Below are 9,434 nucleotides of genomic sequence, written 5' to 3'. Positions count from 1 at the left end.
CAATCATACCAAATTCACCTTCATGCATCTTGCTGCCCACAGAAGCTAGAAACTATGATCTCAAATCTTCACATTTTCATATGTTTCCCTCATTTTATGGCTTACCTAATGAAGACCCTTTAGCTCATATTAAAGAATTTTACAATGTTGTGAGTGGTTTACCTTTGCAGGGAGTAAGTGAAGCAAATTTGAGGATGAGAGTGTTTCCTTACACTTTGAAAGATAAGGCCAAGGGTTGGTTGATGACTCTAACACCAGGGTCCCTCACTACATGGGATGCCGTGGCTAAGAAGTTCTTGGAGAAGTTCTTTTCCACTCAAAAGACAGCCACATTAAGGGGACAAATCTTCAACTTCAAACAAGATGATGGAGAACCTTTCAATGAGTGTTGGGAGCGTTTTAAAGGCCTATTGATACAATGTCCACACCATGGGTTACCTTTTCACTTACAAATGCAAATTTTCTATGATGGACTAACCCAAAATTGTCAATCAACTGTTGATAATGCAGCAGGTGGAGCATTGAAGAAAAAGAATGCTCAAGAGTCATATAACATTTATGAGATGTTGGGGTCTAATGCTCAACACAAAGATTTAAGGGGTAAGAAAGTTGGAGTCTATGAAACAAGTTCTAATCATGAGCTTTTGTTGCAGGTAGCTAACCTAGAAAGGAAGCTTGAATCCGTGCTCAACATGGTGCCAAAAGCAAATGAAGTGTGTGCCATTTGCAACATACCAAGCCATCCTACTCACCAATGTCCATCTAGGGAAGCTTACCCCGAGTATGTTCAAGAGCAAGTGAACCTCATGAATTCTTACAATCAAAAGCCAAGGAATGATGTGTATTCCAATACTTATAACCCAAATTGGAGAGATCATCCCAATCTTTCGTGGAAGAGCAACAATTTCCAAAATTTCCAACCAAAACCTGCCACTAGCCTTGAGGACACGGTTAAATTGTTAGCCCAAAACACCTTGCAATTCCAACATTCCACCAATAGCACACTCCAACAACATTCAGCCGCCCTAACCAAAATGGAGACATAATTGGGGCAGATTGCAGATGCCTTGAACCAAAGAGAGGTTGGGAAGTTTCCAAGCCAACCCGTGATACTTCAAAGGAACCAAGAGCAAGCCAAAGCAATCACTACACTTAGAAGTGGTAAGGTTATTGATAATAGAGTTGGCAATGAAGTTACTAATGAATATGATCATGTGAATGCAGGTGTCACTCAAGGAGACAATGGGAAATCAATTGAGGAACCAAGCCATGCCACTTCCTCACTAGAAGCACCAAATCTTCACAAGGCCGAGAAACCATACACTCCAACAATACCATTCCCTGGAAGACTTGCCAAGAGCAAGCAGGATAAGTCATTTAAGGAAATTTTTGATATACTAAGCAAAGTGAATGTTAACTTACCTTTGCTTGATGTCATTAGGAACATGCCAGCATATGGGAAGTTCTTCAAGGAGTTAAACAGCTACAAAAGGAAGTATGGACCACATGAGAAGGTAGTGGTGTCTGAGAATGTGAGTGCAGTTTTGCAAAGAAAACTTCCACCAAAGCTCAAGGATCCAGGCAGTTTCTCTATCAACATCACCATAGGGGACAAGAAAGTAGAGAAGACAATGCTTGATTTGGGTGCTAGCATCAACTTAATGCCTTATTCAGTGTACCTTCAACTAGGTTTGGGAGATTTGAAAGCCACCACCATTTCATTACAACTTGCAGACAGATCAGTTAAATATCCAAGAGGTATAGTAGAAGATATCCTAGTTCAAGTTGATAAACTAATATTGCCTGCAGATTTTGTAGTGTTGGACATGGAAGAAGCTCCTATACATGATCGTGAGTTGCCTATACTGCTTGGGAGACCCTTCATGGCCACGGCCAAGACCATCATTGATGTGCAAAATGGACTCCTCACTATGACAGTGTTAGGAGAGACAGTTCAATTCAAAGTGTTTGAATCTCTTTCTCATCCTTCTTCATCTCTTGATTGTTATGCCATTGATGTACTTGATTCATTGGTATTCTCTAAGTTCTTGCAGGCACAATCGAATGAACCATTACAAACTGTTTTGAGTCAATCTCAAGATGAGTTTGATGAAGAAGATGCACTCATGGAAGAAGTAGCTGCCTTGGAAGCATTAGCATTGTATCCTTTGAATGTTTCACCTCTTTTAGAGCCTTTAGAACCATCAATGTCACATCTAACTCCTTCCACTGTTAAGGCACCAAAACTTGAATTTAAACCACTTCCACCACATCTAAAATATGCATATCTAGCTGAACTTGAAACTCTTCCAATTATCATAGCTTCTGACCTCACCCCAAATGAAGAAGATAAACTAATTAGGGTGTTAAAAGAGTTCAAATCAGTTTTTGGTTGGTCTATTGCAGATATCAAGGGAATAAGCCCTACCATGTGCATGCATAGGATTCTCTTGGAAGACGGGGCAAAGTCAACCCGTGATCCACAAAGAATGCTCAATCCACACATGAAGGAAGTTGTTAGGAATGAGGTGTTGAAATTGTTAGATGTGGGGATCATATATCCCATTTCTGATAGCAAATGGGTGAGTGCTATTCAGGTGGTGCCTAAGAAGGTGGGAATCACTGTGATGAGGAATGAAAACAATGAGCTTGTGCCCACAAAGCCCACGACCAGTTGGCGTGTTTGCACCGATTACAGGAAGTTGAATTCTAGCACTAGAAAAGATTACTTTCCTATGCCTTTCATAGATCAAATGCTTGAGAGATTGGCAGGTTACTCACATTATTGTTTTCTGGATGGATACTCAGGTTACAATCAAATTGCAATCGCTCCGGAGGATCAAGAGAAAACAACCTTTACTTGCCCCTTTGGCACATTTGCATACAGGAGAATGCCTTTTGGACTTTGTAATGCTCCAGCAACATTCCAAAGATGTATGTTGGCCATCTTCTCTGACATGGTAGAAAGGTTCATTGAGGTATTTATGGATGACTTCTCAGTGTTTGGTTCCTCTTTTGATGAATGTCTTAACCATCTATCGTTAGTACTTCAAAGATGTCAGGAAACAAATTTGGTTCTCAATTGGGAAAAGTGCCAATTTATGGTGAAACAAGGAATTGTGTTGGGACATGTAATCTCTAGCAAAGGAATGGAGGTAGACAAAGCCAAAATTGACGTCATCACCAATATGGTAGCCCCCACCACTGTGAAGGGAGTAAGAAGTTTTTTGGGCCATGCGGGTTTTTATCGTCGTTTCATTAGGAACTTTTCAATGATCACTCGTCCATTATGCAATCTGTTAGCTAAAGATGTTGTATTTCATTTTGATAAGGCTTGTATGGATGCATTCAATACTTTGAAAAATGAACTAACCTCGGCCCCTATTATTATGGCACCAGATTGGTCGTTACCTTTTGAATTAATGTGTGATGCCTCTGACTATGCTATTGGTGCAGTTTTAGGACAAAGGGTGAACAAGCTTCCACATGTGATCTACTATGCAAGCAGGACTCTGCATGATGCCCAACTTAACTATTCCACAACTGAAAAGGAGTTGCTTGTTGTTGTTTTTGCCTTAGAAAAGTTTAGGTCATATCTTGTGGGATCTAAAGTTATTGTGTTTTCTGATCATGCAGCCATTAGGTATTTGATGACAAAGAAGGATGCTAAACCACGCTTGATTAGATGGATACTCTTACTACAAGAGTTTGACTTGGAAATTCGAGATAAGAAGGGCAGTGATAATGTTGTGGCTGACCATTTGTCCAGGCTTAATGAAAACCATGGAGTTGGAAAACCTTTGCCCCTAAATGAGTCATTTCCAGATGAACAACTCCTTGTTGTTCAAGAACAAGAACCATGGTGATGCGAGAATTATATGCACACAAATTAAACCCTTTTTTTATCAATTGTAGTATAAGTATAAGTAGGGATCGTTCTGGACCGGGGATTAGGAGGGATTGTTAATCACTTGGATTTGACTCAAAAACGCTAAAAACACAATCTAAAACACTATACTAGACTCAAAGAATGCAAAACTAAACTTTAAAACACTAAGACAAACCAAAGACTCAAAATGCTTTAAAGCATAAACTAAATTGATTTCTAACTAAATTGAACAATAAGGTAAAGGGGGATTTAGGTTTTGATTAAACTAAATGACAGATTGTAAATTAAAGCATAAGGAAATGAAGTAAACACAAAATGAATGAATCAACAGCTAATAAAAAGAGATAGCACAAATGGAGATGAAGCTAGAGATTCGATTTCACCATTGCTAAGCCAAGTCCATGCTTGTTAAGTCAGATTATACTCATCCCTCTACTTATTTCTTGGGTTTGTTTCACTTAGATATGATCAGCCATATGATGTGTGGATTTGATCAAATGTCTCTAATCATGAGCCTAATTGTGATCTGCAACTTTGGTTCCTAATCAAGACTATGTAGTGCACAAGAAACTTTCACAAAACCAAAGGGAACACTCGGCAGGATGTTTGCAAAACATTCCCTTCATTCATTCACATATCTACCAAGATTATGCATGATGTGTGCTTTAATCTTGGCTAAACAACCTGTGGTTAATTCAAATGATGATCAAACATTAAAATCAACACACTAAGTCACAATTAAATCGGAGAATGAAACAAGAAATAGATAGATTAAATGAGAATTCCGAATTAACTACATGGCAATCTTGTAAGGCTACATCGAATCCCTAGAGAGAGATTAGTTACACTTCATGTTTACAAAAGGTTTGACATAAAAATATATAACATGAGTGAACATAGGATTAAGAAGAAAGAACCCTTGAAGCAAAACTGATGTCGAAAGAGGAAGTTCCTCATGGTACAAAACAAAGAGAATCAAAGAAACACCTAAACATTCCAACAACTCAAACTTGAATTGTATGAACGTTTAGGCCCTCTTATCTTCCTCTTCGTCGTAGCACAAGGTCTAAGGGATGTTGTTGGTGTGTTGAATGGATTGGGGAATTATGGAAATGGATGAGGAGTGGTGTTTGGATTATAAGGGAAGATTGGATGTGTTTGTGGTGTGTTGTGTATGAAAATGAGATGTGATTTTTGTGTATGAATGCATGGGTTTTTATAGGGGGAATGGGAGAATATGTGGGTGATTGTTTAAGAGTGAATGTGGTTGTTATGATTGAGAGTGCATGTGGATGAAATAATGATGGAAAAAGAGCTAGGTTGTTGGTGTGTGAATGCATGTGTTGAATTGGTGGTAGCTAGGGTGAATTATGATGAATGCATGTGGAATAAAGATGGAGAAGGTGGTGTAATGATGAAGGAGTAAGTGCATGTGTGTGTGAATGGTGGTGCAATGATGAAAGAGTAAGTGCATGTGTGTGTGAATGGTGTTTCTTGATGGTTTTGGGGTTGTGATGCATGTGAATGCATGTGGCTAAGGGTTGTTGATTGGGCTAGAGGCTTTGCATGGCTCAAAGGATTGTTTGATTGGGCTAGGCCCTTTGTTTTATGTCCAAAGTGCATACAAGGCTTTCAAATTCGTCCAACACTTTGGCTCCAAGCATATGCTATCCATTCCAAGCCCAATTTTGCTCCAAAATGCTCCAAAATGCATCTTTTTGCTTCCTTAGCCATATGAACCTAAAAACACACGAAAATGGCTTAAACTACTAAAACAATTATGAATTAACAACATAGATGCACGAAAACAAGCTAAGTAAGTCGCCTAAATATGCTCCTATCAAATTCCCCCACACTTAGCTTTTGCTAGTCCTCGAGCAAAACAAAATAATAACAAATAAACAAAACGACACTAAACAAGTAAAACACAACCTAAACCTTCCAACAACCGTCTTAGGGATTTCCAATGCACATGACAAGTTAAAAATCATTATTCTCACAGATTTTAGCCATCTTTACACTTAAGTACATTCTTAATCATAGTCACCACATACTAGTTCACAATTAAGCAATTAAAACACATTTCAAATGTAGTAACATGCTTTAGAGAATTTACTCAATTCCTTACTAGAATGCACTCTATTTTCACACAGATTTTCTAACTACACACCCTACACTAGTTATATGTGAGATATTGATGTAAACATGAAAGACTAGTATCTCACATATGTTATAACAAAGAAAGCATTTTCTGGATTTACGATAATGACATGAATATGATCTCATGAATGGAATGCTACTACTTAGAATGAGAACCAGTGATTCCATAAGCTCATATCAAATCCAAACTCCACATTATTGAACACATAACGATCAAGAAAAAAGTCAAAGGGGTGTAACGGGGCTAGGGTACTGGTTAACAATGAAAGGTGAAGGATAAACAAACATTCTTAAAGCAATAGTGAGCAAAGTATTGAATTAGGCACTTAGAATTCCCTTTAGAGCGCGGAAAACAACTTTTAGACTAATAGGGGAAATTCAAACAACTCTTATTTTTCTTTTCTTTTTCATTTTTTTTTTCAATTTTTTTTTCTTCTTTTTTTTTTTTTTTTTTTTTTTTTTTTTTTTTTAGCCGTGCCTATGGCACAACAACTCTCATCAATAATCCTTCCCCCACACTTATTTTCTGCAACATATTAATAAAAAAGGAATTCATTTTCCGTCATGCTTACTATGCTTTAAGAACAAAGGCATGGATGGTCCTATTCTAGGCTAGGTAAGGATACCATGGGTTAACAAAGAACATAGGTTAAACAAGGCTCAAAGGGGTTAAAACTTACAACAAATACGAAATATGGGAAGTAAGGCTATTTGGCTATGGTGGCAACTACACAACTTTATCTTGATATATGTTATGCAATTCAATGTCATGCTTTGAATGAAATGGATATAAGTTCTAGCATTTAGTTCTATCATGATACAATTGCATTCTAAGTAGCAACCAAGCAAGCAATAATGAGATCATGCAACAACTTTAGAAAACAAAGAATCACAGAAAATAACTCTCCAAAGAAGGTAATGGCTCGAGTCTCACAGGGTTGTAGCGTTTGTTTGAGTTCCTTCCTTCAAGCATGTCACAAAATTTTTTTTTTTTTTTTATTTTTTATGATTGCATGTGAAGTCATACATTATAACCATAACCAAGCATATACCAAGAGTAAATCAAACTTTCATCCATGTTTATAACTCTCTTTAACAGTCATGCAATTACAAACCAAATCCTTATCATTGTGTTGGAAGGTACCCTAAGACACAAACACACAAAAACGACTTAAAACACTCTTTTTAGGCTTTTCAAAACATGTTTTTTTTTTTTTTTTTTTTTTTTTTTTTTAAATTTTTATGTGATTTTCGGAGTTATAAAAACAAAACATTCTAAAACACAACTTAAAAACATTTAAAACAGCAAGGAACAACACTTGAAGTTATGGGTGATAAAATTCAACGAATTTGCATCAACAAACTTAGTTACCCCCCCACACTTAAATCAAACATTGTCCTCAATGTTTTAAGCATAGATTTACACAAAACATAAGTAAACACACAAACAGCACTAAACATACTAAACATGGCAGAATGTAACTAACAAAGAGAAGAGTTTAGGTACGCAAATCTGGTTATAGAGTGTAAATTCCATCTTCTCCTTGGTAATTGCATTGAGGCATTGATCTTTGTGATTCCACAGGCTTACTCTTGAACTGGTTTCCGCCCATCGTTGATTTTCCTTTGTGCTACTCTTGAACTGGGCAGCAGGATTCTTTTGGTCTTCCCCGAAGGTCTGAGCTTCCTCCTTTTATCTGTTTCTTTGTTCAATCTTCGCAGAAGTGGTCCCTTCTCTGGAAGTGTATCAACCGTTGAAGATGACTACTCGAGAGCAACGCTAGGTAAGCAATCAGGAATAGATTCCAGGCAGTTGGCTCCAGAACAGAAGACTGACTCCAAGTGCCGGCTGATTGCTTCTTTCACTTTGCCATGCGAGTAAGAACAAGGACAAAGAAAAAGACAGGGAAAGAGCATGATATGAGATACTTTTGCTTTTGACCTTGATGATATGAGATACCTTTGCTTTTGAAGAAGCGGTGAATGAATCAACACACTTCAATCCGCCGTTTCCTCCTGGGTCATCTGTACTCCAGGCATCTGGTATCATCTTTGGGGAAGAAGAAAGAATTGAGTATTTCGAAAGGCTTTGCTGGGAGTGCGCCCTCAGAGGTGAGGGAGAGTTGGGCATTTTCTTCAGGTTTTCCTTGCCATAAAAGACGAAGGTCGACATATATAGAGATAATATCAAGTGGTGGTACTGTTCTTTTACCATTGTCGACAAACGTTTTGATCCCGCAAATCCGGCTTTTTGAAATAGCAGGCGCCTCTTCGATTTCTGAACGACGCCCCTTCGATTTCTGAGCAGGCGCCCCTTTGCTTTCTGAACGACACGTAGTAGTGCGGCTGCGACTCCTTTTGACAAAGCTGCACGCGTTTTCTGAAAAGCAGAGAAAGCGTCGCCGGACTTTGCGCCTGTCGGCTAAAGATGTGTAGTTGCGATGATGGCCTCCACGTGTTTTCTGAAAAGAAGAAATCTTTTGATAAAGTTGAACACGTCTGCTGAAAAGCCGAGAAAGCGTCGCCAAAATTACGCCGAAAATTCTGGCTTTTTGAATCGGTGGACGCGTTGCCTTGGCTTTTTATAGAGGTATCGATCACCGCCAACAAACACACTCTGAAGATTTCCCATTCTTGAAAATCGACTCCGGCCCTTTGAAATTTAACTCCATCCCTTCTCTTTGAACACTTTTGAAAAATGGCAAACCCATCGAACCTTAGCTTGGAATTGAGCCTTAGCAGTGATACGGGCGCGCCGCATCAAGGTAACGTATGGCGCCCTTCTTTCTTATCTTCTAACGGTCTTCTTACAGGTGAAGACTCCGTGATGCAGGACGCCACAACAGCTACAATAGTAGCTAGGAACCTCCTCACTCCAAAAGATAGTAGGCTGCTGTCAGGACGGTCTGATGAGTTGGCCGTTCAAGAGTCCCTCGCACTTAGTGTTCAGTGTGCGAGTTCTGTGTCCAACATGGGCCAACGCCTGCTTGCCCGCTCCCATCAGGTGGAATCATTGATGGCAGAGGTGGACAGTCTTAAGCAAGAGATCCAGCAGCTTAAGTACGAGAATAGAAGTTTGCATGTGCTTGCAAATAACTATTCGTCGGGCATGAAGAGGAAGCTTGATGAGCTGCAAGAATCTGAGGGTCGAATTCACAGTGACCGTCAAAGGCTTGCGGCTTATCTCCAGAGGCACCTTTTTCCTGGGTCATCCAGCGCTTGGCCAAGTATTGAGGCCTGGAATGCTCTAGCTCCGATGCCTTCCGCTCCGATGGCTTCCGCTCCGATGCCTCCCGCTTCTATGCCTCGTAGTGGGGCTTCACGTAAACAACCTTTGTGAAGCTCCATCTTTCTCCATGTTTAGCTTTTATTCTATATATATATA

At 39.1% G+C, this 9,434-nt stretch overlaps 1 non-coding gene across 1 annotated transcript; it reads right to left on the bottom strand.

Annotated features, from left to right (window-relative positions):
* Positions 1-325: 325 nt before the first annotated feature.
* Positions 326-436, bottom strand: LOC137735815 (small nucleolar RNA R71). Its single transcript, XR_011068719.1, has one exon. It is a non-coding gene; the product is annotated as a small nucleolar RNA R71 (small nucleolar RNA).
* Positions 437-9,434: the final 8,998 nt, after the last annotated feature.

Source organism: Pyrus communis, chromosome 5 (assembly GCF_963583255.1).
Source record: "Pyrus communis chromosome 5, drPyrComm1.1, whole genome shotgun sequence".
Taxonomy (NCBI): Eukaryota; Viridiplantae; Streptophyta; class Magnoliopsida; order Rosales; family Rosaceae; genus Pyrus; species Pyrus communis.
This window is presented reverse-complemented; position numbering and strand designations above follow the sequence as displayed.